Source organism: Hibiscus syriacus, unplaced genomic scaffold, assembly GCF_006381635.1.
Source record: "Hibiscus syriacus cultivar Baekdansim isolate YM2019G1 unplaced genomic scaffold, ASM638163v2 tig00112293_pilon, whole genome shotgun sequence".
Lineage (NCBI taxonomy): Eukaryota > Viridiplantae > Streptophyta > Magnoliopsida > Malvales > Malvaceae > Hibiscus > Hibiscus syriacus.
This window is the reverse complement of record NW_024063296.1, coordinates 1-16512: the sequence shown is the minus strand read 5'-3', so window position 1 is coordinate 16512 and position 16512 is coordinate 1.

The window sequence follows — 16512 nt, the reverse complement described above, 5'->3', positions numbered from 1 at the left end:
CTTTACTTGAAATGTTACGTCCTCAACCTTCATTTGTTACTTTTCCTTATCATGCATTAAAGAGTTTAAAAAATATTTTTTTGCAAATAAAATATTAATCCTAGGAGACATAATGAATTCTAGAGATAGTCTCATATGTTTAGAAATCCATATATGATTAGAAGGGACTTTTTAGGTACACAAAGTAGGCCATGGTTCATGGTTATAAAAGAAAATGATATATAGGCCCAAACAAGTGTTTAAGGGTACTGGAACCAAGGATCAACTCATTTTGATGCCTTCATTCTAGCCTTACTCGATTTGAATCTACTTGAAATATGTCTTTTATTTTCTTTTTCTAGATCCTTCTAGACTGCCATTTATAGTTTTTCACCCTAGAGTTAATTTCCATTCTTTGCACCTTTGGTGTTCCATGATCTTCTTGTGAATTGATTCAGGATTTGAATCAATTGTACTTGATCAACCTTATGGTTCGAGGCTCATTGAGTCACTTGATTTGATAGACTCTTTGAATGTTCTTCTTGTTCTTTTTATTTGATACGTTTTGAACTTCAATGGCTTTGAGCACCTTTTTCTCCTCTTTATTTGAAGAATTTTGCACTTCTATTTGAGTACAAATTATTTCTTGTATTAGAATATATTTTGTTGTTCTCGATTTGATTTGATCTTCGAGCACTTTGTATATGGTCTACCTTGCGGTACCTTATTATTTCTCACTTTATTTCACAAGGACTTGTTCCTCTAATAAAACTTGGATTGATGGTGTTCACTCATGTGAGTAGATTTCCTTCATCTTGCCCCCCAATTTTGAGGGAGATCCTTGGTTAGTGTTGCATTAAAAAGAAATAATTCATGCTCAAATGGGGAAAATAAGGGATATATATTTTCTCTTTTTGTGAAGGGATATTGAAATAAAGTCATTTATCATTTCATACACGGAAGTCCTTGCATAAGAGGTATCCCCATGGGGATAGATATTCATGATTAACATTTTATTTACATGAAAAATATAATTAATGCATGATATAATTATTTCGAATAAATTTCCTTTATTTCTTATTCCTTTTTCTCCTAGCATACCCTATTTTTTCAGCCTCATCTCTAGAAAGTTGATTTGGGATGCTCCAACTTGTTTCCCATGTAGAATAATTCTCGTGCAAGAAAAAATCTTGTACTCAATGTCTTTAGGTTTTGTTTTAGTGTAAAAAAATGAGGGTTTTACGTCTCATAAGACGAGGGTGTGACTTTATTTCCTCAAAAAGAGGTAAAGGTATGACTTTGGTGCCTCATAGAGAGTGTTGGGATTTACGGTGAAGCTCAATTGAACAACTGAATGATTGCCAAGAGGGTTTGAAGTGGATTTAAAAAAAATTTAGGGATTAAAGATATTTAAAGGATGAGAAAAATAATGCTCAAGGATTTATAGTGGGTTGACTTCACAACCAAGTCTACATCCACTACCTTAGTTCCCCACTAAGGATTTTCTAACAAATTCACTAATTTGTTCTTTACAAATCCTATATTTGTAATGGCTAAAATAGAACCACTCCCTTTTAACAAAGGTAAAAAGAATGTAAACAAGAAAACCCTTACAAGGTAGGTGTTTACAAAATTAAGCTTACAAAAACACTAATATTTACAAGAGAAAGGAAAATATGAATGAAAAACTCGTCTCTTGTATATGATTACTTGGATAGGTGTTCTAACCCTTCTTCAAGTGTCCTCAACTTGTTTTTATATGATGGAATGTGTGTGTGGCCGTTTCTAGCTGTTGGGGATTAATTTTCTGTAAAATAAAACTGCCCAGGACTGGAAATATCGATGCTCCTTTAATGAGCATCGATACTTCCTTTATTATTTTTAAATCAACTAGTCGTTGGGATTGACCAGTATCGATACTATGCTTCATGGTATCAATACTACTATGTAAAGTAGTATCGGTACTACTTACCCAGAAAAACATTTTGTGCTCAAATTCTAGTTTTATGGACTTTGAATTTTTTTTTTGAAAAATTTTGAACAAATTTAATCAAGTACAACAATATTTTTCCTTAAATTTTCTATATCAAAATATTATAGAACATAGTTCAATAGAGAGATAGTGTCCAAATTTGGTTTTGGTGGTGACCATAAATTATTTAGGGTAAAGAATCAAGTTATGATATTTTTGGCTTAAGATGGGATAATAAATTTCTAATCTTGTCAATTACCAAAGATATATAATTCTTGAAAAATTAAAAGAATATATATTTCATTTGATACTCAAAGAACTACAATATTAAAGCTTGTTTCATTGTTCATAACCTTATAAGGTAGCATTTTATTTAATGTGTTTGAATGTCAAATGACTTATAAACCTTTAAAACAAAGGAAGAAATAAAGAAAAATAAGTTTAAACAAGATACAATGTCTTTTTCATGCAAGTACAAAAAGCTTCATGGCAGATGCAAATGACCTCTTCTTGATTCACATCAAAATGCCCAATCATTCGTCGAATATCCATGCCCTTGAATCAATCAAATTCTAGATCTTACACTTTAATGATCCACAATTCTCAGTAGTATATGAATGGGGATTGTGTGATTAGGATCACTTCCATAGAGTCCACCACGAATTATCCACAGGTTTTCATGAATGGTTCATGCAAAAATGCTTAAATAAATACAATGCATATGCAAAATGCAAAGATGCAAATGAGAATGCAATGCAAAAAGGTATTTATCCCAAATATGGATATCCTCGAACAAGTTTTATTAGAGATAAAAGTCTTCATTATTCAAGATAATCCATTTTGATAGACATGCTTTTGCTTTGGTGCTTGGTCTAAAGTAAGTTGATGTTTTTTGTTGGAGCTTTATCCTAAAACACTATACCCTTTAAGTGCTCTACGACCTCATAGTCTTGTGTATAAGATCAATTCAGAATATGGCTTATCTCATATGATGTCCATGCGATGCTAGAGTCATGTTTTACGTCTTGATGATTGAAGATGGAACAGTTGTAGGCAAAACTTTGTAATTGCATCGTTGCTCGGATCAAGTGGTTACCTCTCAAACCTTGGGTGTTGTTTTATTGATCAACTTTGATGCCTCATCTTCAAGTGAACTTCCTCCTCATTTTCTCTAAGCTTCAATTATCAACAGTGCATGTTTGTGTATGCGACTACTTGATTGATAAACTTTTTCTCTATTTATGAAAATTTTCCAATTAGAGATTCATCAGTGGATCGACACCTTCGTGTTATGCTATGATCATGATGCAATGCAAAAAGGTTTAAAATGACAAAAATAAGAAAATTGAGTTAGTATAGGTAAGTAAAATAATCGATAAGGATAAAAGTGTTATTCAAAGATGAATATAACACCTACCCCATTATAATATCTACCCAAATATACTTTTATTAAAATAGCAATCCTACCCGAACATGTTTTTTACTCGACATGATTTATTTCAAGAAATTAGTCCTAACCGCATGGTATCTAGTTCACATGTTTTCATTTGGAAAGAAATTATTCTATGAATTTAAAGTAAAGGGTTAAGGTTCATAGTCATTTCTCTTTCGTGTATACCTATTTTGGAACCTAATGATAGACAAAGGTTCAATATGGCTCTACATAGAGTGAAGATTTTATGGTTCACTACATCCATGGTTTTGGCTCTAGGGGAAAGGGTGCTCGAGTTGTCCTTGATGTTAGTTCCCCATTGGGCTTCCAAACCCTCAATCATCATCCATTATAGACTTAAGCAGATCGAGTTCAATTTGAGCAAGCACATTCGTTATGTCTACATGGAGGGCTGCTCACGAAGATCATAAGGGCATATACCCCGAAAGTGATTCACTAGCCTAAGTAGAGGGCTACTCAAGAAGACACTAGTGACTCACTTCCACTTAGCGGGACAAAGCTCGGGCATAGAGATTATGTCATGCAAATGCACGTGACATGTGTGAGGAGGAACTCATAAACCTTTTGACAAAAACAAAAAAAATCAGGAATCATTTTCAAAAACCTTAACAAGTATGAAATCAAACATCAATACAACTATTTATAAGAGTAAAACCGATGCATGATTATGAAAATTGAAATTAAAAAGATCATAATTCAAGTAAAGATTCAAATTTATAAAATTTCAACCACTCGGATAATGTATAATTGAATAAGGTGGGACTCTCTAACTAGTTCCCAACAGAGTCGCAAAACTGTCATAATCATTTTTATAAATAAATGAAATTTAAAAATAATTATGACTTTGTTTTAGAAATTTTTTATTTTTGTTTAATTTGAAATTTGAATTTGATTTGGAGTCGCCATCGACCTTTGGGTTAGGTAGGTCGAATACATAAAAAATGTCTCTTTAACGAATTTTAAAAAAATCATTTTTTTAATACAAAAATTTATATGTGTTTATCAAAGATTTATTTTTGAAGGATTCAAGAGTCGATTACGCATAGGGAAGGGTGATCACCCCCATAGCACCCAAAATTGATACATTCAATTATATGTTATCTAAATATTGGAATTTTACAAATTCAAATTCAAAATTTTAAATTATGATACTTTTATTTTTAGTATTTTTAAAAGAATGAGTGAATATATTTTTAAAATATTTGATTCGATGAAAATAATTTAATTCACTCGGTTTTATTTTACTGCGTGAATTAACGGAAATTAAAATACAATCATGTTGGATGTAATTTCTTTAACCCACGACGCAAGATAATATTGCCTTTGATCATTTTAGAAAATGAGAAAAAATGCATGATTCTTGGATGCAGTAGTAATAAATATCATGTACATGATGAATAAAATATCGAACGTAATGTAACAGATGAATAAATAAACTAAAAATAACGAAATAATAAATAAAACCAACAATGAATATTTATTTTATTAAAAATAATTTCACTTTATAAAAACATGAATTTGTCAAAAATTATACATTTATTTAAACTGAGATAAATATTTTTAATTGAATTAATATAGCAAATAGTATAAATAAGCAAAAAATAATATTATTAAAATTACTTTATTAGAATAATACTCGGAAGGACACCCTAGGTTTTTGGAGGTATTCCCTAAGTTAATCGAATAATTAAATATTTTATAGATATTAAAATATTAAACAGACACTTACATTCGAAATAAAATGCATAAGTAACAAATAAAAAAATGCCACCTTAAATAATATATACATTCATACGCAAGCATATAACAAATATAATACCTAGGCACATTATTATACTAAATACATGTATTTATCAAACATAACCCAATGACATGGCAAGTACATACTAGATCAACATAATTATAACTTAATCCAAATAAATATTTAAGATTAATATTAAAAGGTATTGTTGAGTTAATCGATCGATAGAATTGGCCAAGAGGGGGTGAATTGGCAATTAAAAATTTGGTGGAAGCTTTTGCAGAAAATTGAAAGTAATTGCACAACAATTTAGAGTGGTTCGACTTTCTCAACCAAAGTCTAGCTATCCACACTAAGGATTTTCCACAAATTCACTAATTTGTCTTTCTTTTGAGGACAAAGAGTAACCTTACAAATCCCTCAAGAATTATACCCCAAATTCTTGAGAACACTCTCTCCCAAAGAGAACATTACAAATTTTGCAAACTTACAAGAAAATCCTCACAAGGCAAGATGTTTGCACAATTCTAGAACAAAGAAATAACACTCGAGAATAATACAATTGAGCGCAATAAGTGTTCTTGAAAGAAAAAATGAATATTGAATGAAATAAGCTTGAAAATGCTCAAACTTGAGGTTTGATGCTTTCTCTTTGATTCTCTCTTGATTCTTGTTGATTGTTGTTTCTTGTTGTTGATCAGTGGCTTCTAAGCTTGTTTAAATACTCCTTCAATTGATTCTGAACGTTGGGGATGATTAGTGGAGTCAATTGAGTCGTTTAAGTGTGAAAACAATTAATAAAAATGCTTGGAGCATGGGGGAATCGGTACCCCCTCATAGGGAATCAATTCCCTTAGTGTAAAATTCAAATATTTTGACCATTGAACAGGGGGGAATCGGTACCCCTTGGGGGAATCGGTTCCCTCCGAGCATTCTGTTATTTCTCAGAGCCAAACCATTCAGGGGGAATCGGTACTCCCTTGGGGGGGAATCGGTTCCCTCTGGGCAATCTGACCATTTTGGTTTGATTTTAATTAAGAAATGATTTTTGACTCGATTAAGGCTCGAAATACTTTGTAAATTTGTTTAACATATTTTTTACACTTTAGTAAGGATTAAAATTAACTTTGAAAGACTTGTAGTAATATTTTGATATTCGAGTAATTATATCGAATATAATTTAGAAAATCTTTTGTAAAATCTTAAAATTCATTTAACTTAATTTGTTATATTGAAACATCAAAATGTTTTCAACAATCTCCCCCTTTTTGATATAACAAAACATTTTTGTAATTTTAAGATTTTCTAATTGAAAATAAATTTTGAAATCGGTTTTGAAATTGCTCCCCCTTACTATTACACTTCTCTCCCTTTTTGTTAAATCAAAGAGACTCTGAAATGTTTTTAAACAAGGTTTTGAAAAACATTAGCCAATTGATTTAGAAATTTAAATCTCTAAGCTGCTAAGATCACAATCAAGAGAACACGTTAGCCATTAGTTTCATAATCAATATTCATAAACGAAAGTGAAATGGTAAAATAGGTCATATTATTAACATGATGTAAATGATGCACAAAATTAAACAAATCCACATAAATAGATAAGTTCAAATCATCCAAAAACAATATTTTCTAAGTCCCATCTTAGTGAAGTAAGGCACAACAAGAATCAAACATCCGTATGAGGATCGGGAGGAGGAAAATGAGCTCGCATTGCGGCCATATCATGTGCGAGCGAATTAATACGTTCATTCATTGTTGCATTGTTCGTGCGTATCTCCCAGAGAATCTCCAATTGTTGAGCTCCCATAGATGATAAATTAGATTCTATGGAAGTCAGTCGTGAGTTCATGGATGCATATCAAAAATCGAATGTCTCCATTAAAGATTAAAAATATGGAGGCATTTGATCTTCTTGTTGTGCTTGATCCTATAGCTGCTCCGCCTCATCGTCGGCGTCGTATGCTTCCGGAGGTTGCTCTCCAGTACGAACCCATATACCAGTCTCTTCATTGATCTTCCATCCCGATTTAGTTAAAGAAAATAGATTGATTTGGTTTTTGAGTGGAAAAGCGGCATCAAGGCCAACCCTAAGCTCGGCTTTAGAAAATATATTACTCAGAATACAACCGTAAACTAGAGATGAATAGAGTTTCTTGTTAGGAACAAGGTTTACGATTTCGACAATTTCAGTAAAGATAATCCGAGGTAGGTTTATTTTGAGATTATTTTGAACACAATGAAGCCAAAAGAGATCCAAAGCTCGAAGAGTGGAGAATCTGCCTCCGGATGGTCGAAACCACCAAGAGATCATAAGATGAAGAAAACGGTCATGAAGATCTAAAACACTCGCACTATCCCTTCGTTTATACTAAGAACCTACCATTTGTTCTTCATTGTCTAAGCCTGCATTATCTAATCCTAATGCGTTGGCTATGTAATTCGGGTAAATGTAAAAGAATTATCCTAGAAGATAGGATCATATTCCTATGGTTGCGGTTTTAGCCCAATTTTGATCGCAAACGGCATTAGAGTAGAAGATACGAACGAGTTGATGATAAACTATTGGTTCAAGTTCGAAGAGTTTATCAAATTTCCACTCTTGTAGGGTAGGAAGATGTCGAAAATTGATGTCTAACATGGCTTGAAGAGATGGGATTTGTTCTTCTCTGATTTTGTAAGACTCAAAGTATTGAGAATATCTAAAGAAAATATTTTGTCTACGACCGAGTTCATTGAAGCACGAGTTACGAATGGTCATATTTGGATTATCGGGATTAGGATTAGGAATTTGTTGGATAGGAGGAGGATTTGGAGGTGAGTTTGGTGGTTGGTTTGATCGACTAGAGGAAAGCCTAGAACGTTTGTGAGACATGACGTAAGATAATCGGAATGGAAAAAGTAACCTGCAAGTTTAAAAACACATGTATGCAACAAAAATCAATCCCAAAACTCAATTGAGTCCGCAATATTTCAAGGTTCCCTAAACTGAATCCTAATGGGCAAAGTTTTGAAAAATTATGTTTGAAAAACAAGTTTTGAAAATTAATATGCGTATAGTTTTCATAGTAACAACATAATTAAATCAAAAACACAAATTTTGAAATAAATTAATGATTTTTTTTTCGAAAATTTAAAAATCAACTGAAAAATTGTGAGATTTTGATGAAATTAGCTGTAAACTTTAGTTTAGAAACATCAAATAATCAATGCACGATATATAGTTCAACCTAGAACTAATTAAAACTAGTCCTAAAATCAAAAATTGATAAAATAGAAGTTTTAGAAAAATACCTTAAAGATTTTCCGATTTGAGTGAGATTGGATGGAGTTTGTACGATTTTAATGATTCTAGCATGCTTAGGATATGAAATATGATGAAATTTCGACTTGAGAAAGTTGTTTTGAAGCAAAGTAGAGATTTAGGGAAATGGAGAGGTTAAAACGGCGTGAAGAGAGAAGAGAGGGCTTGAGAGAATTGGATTTTCTGGTGTTTAAAAACCAGAACCCGTGGGGGTATCGATTCCTCCTACACCAAAATGCTAAAAATCTGATTTTAAACACTCAAAATGCTAAATTAACATGTTCTAGTGGTATTAGCAACTCATATATTGAAAATTAATCATGTTCAATCAATCAATTAATTTTATCCTTAAACTACATTTGAACATAAAATTAATTTTTACTAAGAATCATAAACTCCCCCTAACTAATAGTAAAGATTGCAATAAAAATCATTATTATTATAATCATTTTTTATTTATACTTAAAAGTGCTAAAATTAATTTAAACACTAAGTGAAGATAGATCAGTTAAACCTAATTCTCTCCTAAGTGTCCAAAAGCTTTCTTTGTCTAAAGGTTTTGTAAAGATATCCACTAATTGATGCAAAGTATCAACAAATTCTAGAACTACATCTTCCTTAGTGACATGGTCTCTGATGAAGTGATGTCTAATTTCAATATGCTTAGTTCTAAAGTGTTGGATTGGATTTTTAATGAGACAAATAGCACTAGTATTGTCACACTTGATAGGAATGGTACCTACTTCAATTCCATAATCAAAAAGTTGTTGTTTCATCCATAAAACTTGTGCACAACAACTACCGGCTGAAATATATTCTTCTTCAATGGTAGATAATGCAACACAATTTTGTTTCTTTGAAAACCAAGAAATCAGCATATTTCCAAGGAATTGGCAAGTATTGGAGGTGCTTTTCCTATCTAATTTGCATCCTCCATAATCCGCATCAGAGAAGGCATGCAAGCTAAAGCTAGAGTCTCTAGGATACCAAAGTCCTAAACTAGGAGTGTCCTTAAGGTATTTAAAGATTCTCTTGACAGCTATTAAATGTGATTCCTTAGGACATGATTGAAATCTAGCACATAAGCAAACACTAAACATAATATCCGGTCTACTTGCGGTTAGATAAAGCAAAGAGCCAATCATTGACCTATACAATTTAACATCCACACATTTACCTCATTCATCTTTGTCAAGCTTTATTGATGAGCTCATTGGAGTGGCATGAGGCTTCCCGTTTTCCAGTCCAAACTTCTTGAGCATATCTTTGACGTACTTAGCTTGATTGATGAAGATGTCATCTTTTCTTTGCTTGATTTGGAGTCCCAAGAAAAAATGAGAGCTCTCCCATCATGCTCATCTCGAATTCACTTTGCATTAGCTTAGAAATTTCTTGGCAAAGAACATCATTAGTAGAACCAAATATTATATCATCAACATAAATTTGAACTACTAATAAATCTTTACCTTTATGCTTTAAAAACAATGTAGTGTCAACCTTTCCTTTTGAAAAACCTTTTTCAATTAAAAAGTTTGGCAATCTTTCATACCAAGCTCTAGGAGCATGTTTTAAACCATAAAGCACTTTTGTCAATTTAAGAACATGATTTAGAAATTTTGAATCTTCAAAACCAGGAGGTTGTTCCACATACACTTCTTCTTTTATAAAATCATTTAAAAATGAACTTTTAACATCCATTTGATATAATTTGAATTCATTGAAACATGAAAATGCTAATAACATTCTAATTGCTTCCATCCTAGCTACGGGAGCGTATGTTTCATCATAGTCTATGTCTTCTTCTTAAGTATACCCTTGAGCAACAAGTCTAGCCTTGTTTCTCACTATATTACCATTTTCATCAAGCTTATTTCTAAATACCCATCTAGTACCTACAGTAGACTTATTACTAGGCCTTTCAACTAATGTTCATACTTTACTTCTCTCAAATTGATTTAACTCTTCTTGCATAGCCATAATCCAATGTTCATAATTTAATGCTTCTTTAATATTCTTAGGCTCTATGCATGAGATAAATGTCACATAATTACAAATATTTCTAAGAGAAGATCGAGTTGTTACCCCTTTGGATGGATCACCTATTATTTCACCATCCTTGACATAGTTGAATTCCCTTGGGTAAGATACTTCCCTTTCTTCAATGGTTGTATTCTCGAGAAGATCTTGAGTTTTCTCATCTTTCATTTCTTCATTTGATGATGGTTCTCCAACGTCATGTCTAACGTCATTTATGTTTGTAATACCTACATCATCATTCACACAAGAATCCTTCATCAGAAGGGGATTATCATAAAAAATAACATGTATAGACTCTTCTACAACTAAAGTTATTTTATTAAATACTCGATAAGCTTTAGAATTTAAGGAATAACCCAGAAAAATTCCTTCATCACTTTTAGTATCAAATTTGCCAAGATTGTCTTTATCATTGTTTAAAACAAAACATTTACATCCAAAATGATGAAAATAGCTAATGTTAGGCTTTTTATTTTTAAAAAGTTCATATGGAGTTTTCTTCAAAATATGCCTAATCATTACTCGATTAATAACATAACAAGCGGTATTTATGGCTTTCGCCCAAAAATATTTTGGCAAATTGTTTTCACAAAGCATGGTTCTAGCCATTTCTTTAAGTTCGATTTTTCCTCTCAACAACTCCATTTTGTTGAGGGTTCTAGGTGATGAAATATTATGGCTAATACCGTTAGAATTACAAAATCAGTAAATCCAAGATTTTCAAATTCAGTTCTATGATCACTCCTAACACTAGTTATAGAGTAACCTTTTTCGTTTTGGATTACTTTTAAAAACGTGATGAATTTTTCTAATTATTCATCTTTAGTATTTAAGAATAGAACCTAAGTATATCTAGAATAATCATCTACCAATACAAATGCATATTGTTTTCCACCCAAGCTAGTAGTTCTAGATGGCCCAAAGAGATCTAAATGGATCAATTGTTATACTCTACTAGTGGATACGCCATTAATGGATTTAAAAGAAACTCGCTTTTATTTTCCTTTAGTACAAGCATCACAGATTTTATCATTATCAAATTTTAGCTTTGGCAACCCTCTAACTAAGTCTCCTTGAATTAGTCGTTGCAAAACACTCATACTAGCATGTCCTAGTCTCCTATGCCATAACCAACTATCATGCTCATCTTTAGTAACTAGTCATAAATTAGTCATATCTATAGAATCTAAATGCATCATGTAAATGTTTCCTATTCTATGACCAACAAGTATAATCCAATTAGATGCAATGTCAATGAATTTACAACCATTAATATCAAACATGACATTGAATCCCTTATCACACAATTGACTAATACTCAATAGATTATGCTTTAATACATTCACATATAAAACATTCTTAATTTGTATGGAAGAGGTATTACCTATAATGCCTATACCTTCAATGTGACCTTTTGAGTTATCACCAAAAGTCACCTCTCCTCCATTTTTGGCGTTGAGCTCTATGAACTGTGTTGAAAACATTTTTGATATTTCGATATAACAAATTAAGTTAAATGAATTTGAAGATTTTCCAAAATGATTTTCTAAGTATATTCGATATAATTATTCGAATATCAAAACATTACTCAAAATATTTCAAAAATCATTTTTAATCCTTACTTAAGTGTAAAATTAAGTTTTAATCTTAAAACAATTTCAAAATAATCTTTCAAAGTATTTCGAACCATTTCAAAGCCAAAAATTCCAGATTGCTCAGAGGGAACCGATTCCCCCCAAGGGGGTACCGATTCCCCCCTGAATGGTTTGGCTCCGAGATTTCCAGAATGCTCGGAGGGAACCGATTCCCCCATAGGGGGTACCGATTCCCCCTTGTTCAACGGTCGAAATATTTGAATTTTACACTTAGGGAACCGATTCCCTATGAGGGGGAACCGATTCCCCCCACGCTCCAAGCATTTTTATTAAATGTTTTCACACTTAAACGGCTATATTATCTTCATTAATTATCCCCAACGTTCAGAAGTGATTGAAGGTGTATTTAAACAAGTTCTGAAGCCCTTGATCAACAAGAAATCATAGAGAAACAAGAGAGAAAGCATCAAACACCAAGTTTGTGCAAATCAAGCCAATTTTCCTTTCAATATTCATTTTGCTTTCAAGAACACCATTTGTGCTCATTTGTAATTATCTTTGAGTGTTCTTTTCTTGTTCTAGAATTGTGCAAACATCTTACCTTGTGAGGTTTTCTTGTAAGTTTGCAAATTTGTAATCTTCTCTTTGGGAAAAAGAGTGTTCTCAAGAGTTGGGGTATACTCTTGAGGGATTTTGTAAGGTTATCTCTTTGGCCTCAAAAGAAAGAACAAATTAGTGAATTTGTTGGAAAATCCTTAGTATGGATAGCTAAGGTAGTGGACGTAGACTTTGTTTGAGAAAGTCGAAGCACTGTAAATCGATGTGCAATTACTTTCAATTTTTCTGCAAAAGCTTCCACGAAATTTTTAATTGCCAATTCACCCCCTTCTTGGCCAATTCTGTCGATCGATTAACTCAACAATTGGTATCAGAGCCTAACTCATTTGAAGGTTTAATCGCCTCTTGAGTTGATTCGGGAAGAGTTATATCGATTATTAAAGTCATCAATGGCCTCCGCTTCAAACTTCGACTCCGGTCTCGATTCGATGCCCGTCAACAAGCCTCATTTCTTCAATGGAGCTAACTATGCCTATTGGAAGAATAGAATGATGTACTTCATTCAAGCAAGTGACATGGGAGCATGGAATGCTGTAGAAGAAGGATACATCAAACCTCTCACTCATCCAAGGTTGTGGAGTGAAGGAGAGACAAGAATGTTCCAGCTCAACTCCAAAGCCATCCATATTATTTTTTGTGCTCTTGGACCAGATGAATACGGAAGAGTTTCATCGTGTACAACCGCCAAAGAAATATGGGACAAGCTTCAAGTCACACATGAAGGTACAGATGAGGTAAAGAAATCAAAAATTAGTATTCTAACGCATAGCTTTGAAAATTTCAGGATGAAACCAAATGAAGACATCAAAGCTATGACGGATAGATTTTCAACGATTGTCAATGGTCTCAAATCATATGGAGAGATCATCTCAAATGAAAAGCTTGTGAGGAAGTTAGTCTACTCCCTCCCAAAATCATGGCAATCAAAGAAGACGGCAATCATCGAGTCTAAGGACCTATCGTCCTTAACTCTTGAAGAACTTATCGGTTCACTCCTTACTCATGAGATGATGCTTGAATATGAGGTGGACCTTGATAAAGTTGAAGAGACACCAAAGGAAAAGGAGAAGAAGAAAAATATTAGACTTGCTCTCAAATCCACAAAAGATGAGAGTGATTCTAATAATGATGATGATGACGAGGAAATGGCATTGTTTGCCAAACGGTTCAGAAAAATGATGAGACCTTACCAAGGAAGAAAATTCAAACGAACGAAGGTCTCAAAAATGAACCAAAAGAGAAGGACCCAATCATTTGCTATGAATGCAAAAAAGCCGGGGAATGTCAAAAATGATTGCCCACAATTGAAGAAAAAGGGTCAATCAAGAATAAGCACAAGGCTCATGTGGCTACATGGAGCGATGAAGAAAGTTCCGATGAAGAGGAACAAGAAGTAGCAAACTTGTGCTTGATGGCATTCGGGGAAGATTCTAAGGCAACCTCTAACTCACCCGATTTTGATGATTTATCTTATGATGAGTTATTTGAGGAATACAATGGGTTGGCTTCGGATTATGAGAAATTGTTTTTAAAATATAAAAATGATGTTTCAAAATTTAAAAATGAAAACAAACTCATATCCAAAACCAACAACGATCTTGAAAGTAAAATCAAAGATTTGCAAATCAAACTAGAAGAGTTTGAAAAGAAAAATTTAGATTTGCAAAATTTACTTTCAAAGATCAATGATGATCATCAAAAGAAAATTGATGATCTTAAAACTTCTTTTGATAAAGTTGGAACAAAACATTTTTGAAAAAGGTGGAAATTCAAAATCCAACTTTGTTAGAAAAAGTTTTAGAAACTACAATCATAGAGGTCCCCAAAGAACCTCTAATGGAAAAATCATTAGAAGTATGTGGGTTCCTAAAGAACTCATTACTACTAAAGATAAAAATATCCTACACAAATGGATACCTAAGGGGACTAGGATTTTGGAAACTAATGAATATGGACCCAAAAGAATTTGGGTACCAAAAATCAAAATTTAATCTATGTTTGTAGGGAAAGGAGCATTGCTACAAGGCACGGGAAACAAATTCAAATTCATGGTACCTTGATAGTGGATGCTCAAGACATATGACCGGAGACAAAAGCCGGTTCATTGAGCTTAACGCCCAAAATGGAGGAAAAGTGACTTTTGGAGACAATTCAAAAGGTCACATTGAAGGTATTGGTACAATATGTAATACCTCTTCCATACAAATTAAGAATGTTTTATATGTGAATGGATTAAAGCATAATCTATTGAGTATTAGTCAATTATGCGATAAAGGATTCAATGTCTTATTTGAAATTAATGGTTGTAAAGTCATTGACATTGCATCTAATCGGATTATGCTTGTTGGTCATAGAATAGGAAATATTTACATGGTGCATTTAGATTCTATTAATATGACTAATTTATGCCTAGTTGCTAAGGATGAGCATGATAGTTGGTTATGGCATAGGAGACTAGGTCATGCTAGTATGAGTGTTTTGCAACGGTTAATTCAAGGAGACTTAGTAAGAGGGTTGCCTAATCTTAAATTTGATAAGATAAAATCTGTGATGCTTGTGCTAAAGGAAAACAAAAAACGAGTTTCTTTTAAATCTATTAATGATGTATCAACTAGTAGAATATTACAATTGATCCATTTAGATCTTTTTGGGCCAACTAGAACTACTAGCTTGGGAGGAAAACAATGCTTTTGTCTTGGTAGATGACTATCTAGATACACTTGGTTTCTATTCTTAAGTACTAAAGATGAAGCATTAGAAAATTTCACATTTTCAAAATAATCCAAAATGAAAAAGGTTACTCTATCACTAGTGTTAGAAGTGATCATGGAACTGAATTTGAAAATCTTGGATTTATTGAGTTTTGTAATTCTAATGGTATTAGCCATAATTTTTCAGCACCTAGAACCCCAACAAATGGAGTTGTTGAGAGGAAAATCGAACTTTAGAAGAAATGGCTAGAACCATGCTTTGTGAAAATAATTTGCCAAAATATTTTGGGCGGAAGCCACAAATACCGCTGTATGTTGTAAATCGAGTAATGATTAGGCCAATTTTAAAGAAAACTCCATATGAAATTCTCAAAAATAAAAAAGCCTAACATTAGCTATTTTCCTTTTGGATGTAAATGTTTTGTTTTAAACAACGGTAAAGAAAATTGGCAAATTTGATGCTAAAAAGTGATGAAAGAATTTTTCTGGGTTATTCCTTAAATTCTAAAGCTTATCGTGTATTTAATAAAAGAACTTTAGTTGTAGAAGAGTCTATACATGTTGTTTTCGATGATAATCCCCTTACGAGGAAGGATTCTTCTGTTAATGATGATGTAGGTATTGTACAAGCAAATGACGTTAGACATGACGTTGGAGAATCATCACAAAGGAAGAAGGAAGAAACAAAAGATGAGGAAAACTCATGATCCCCTCGAGAATCCAACCAGTGAAGAAAGGGAAGTATCTTTTCCAAGAGAGTACAACTATGTCAAGGATGGTGAAATTATAGGTGATCCATCAAAAGGGGTAACTACTCGATCTTCTCTTAGAAATATCTGTAATTATGTTGCATTATTTCATGCGTAGAGCCTAAGAACATCAAAGAAGCATTAAAAGATGAATATTGGATTATGGCTATGCAAGAAGAATTAAATCAATTTGAGAGAAGTAAAGTATGGACATTAGTTGAAAGGCCTAGTAATAAATCTACTGTAGGTACTAGATGGGTTTTTAGAATAAACTTGATGAAAGTGGTAATATAGTGAGGAACAAGGCTAGACTTGTTGCTCAAGGCTATACTCAAGAAGAGGGCATAGACTAT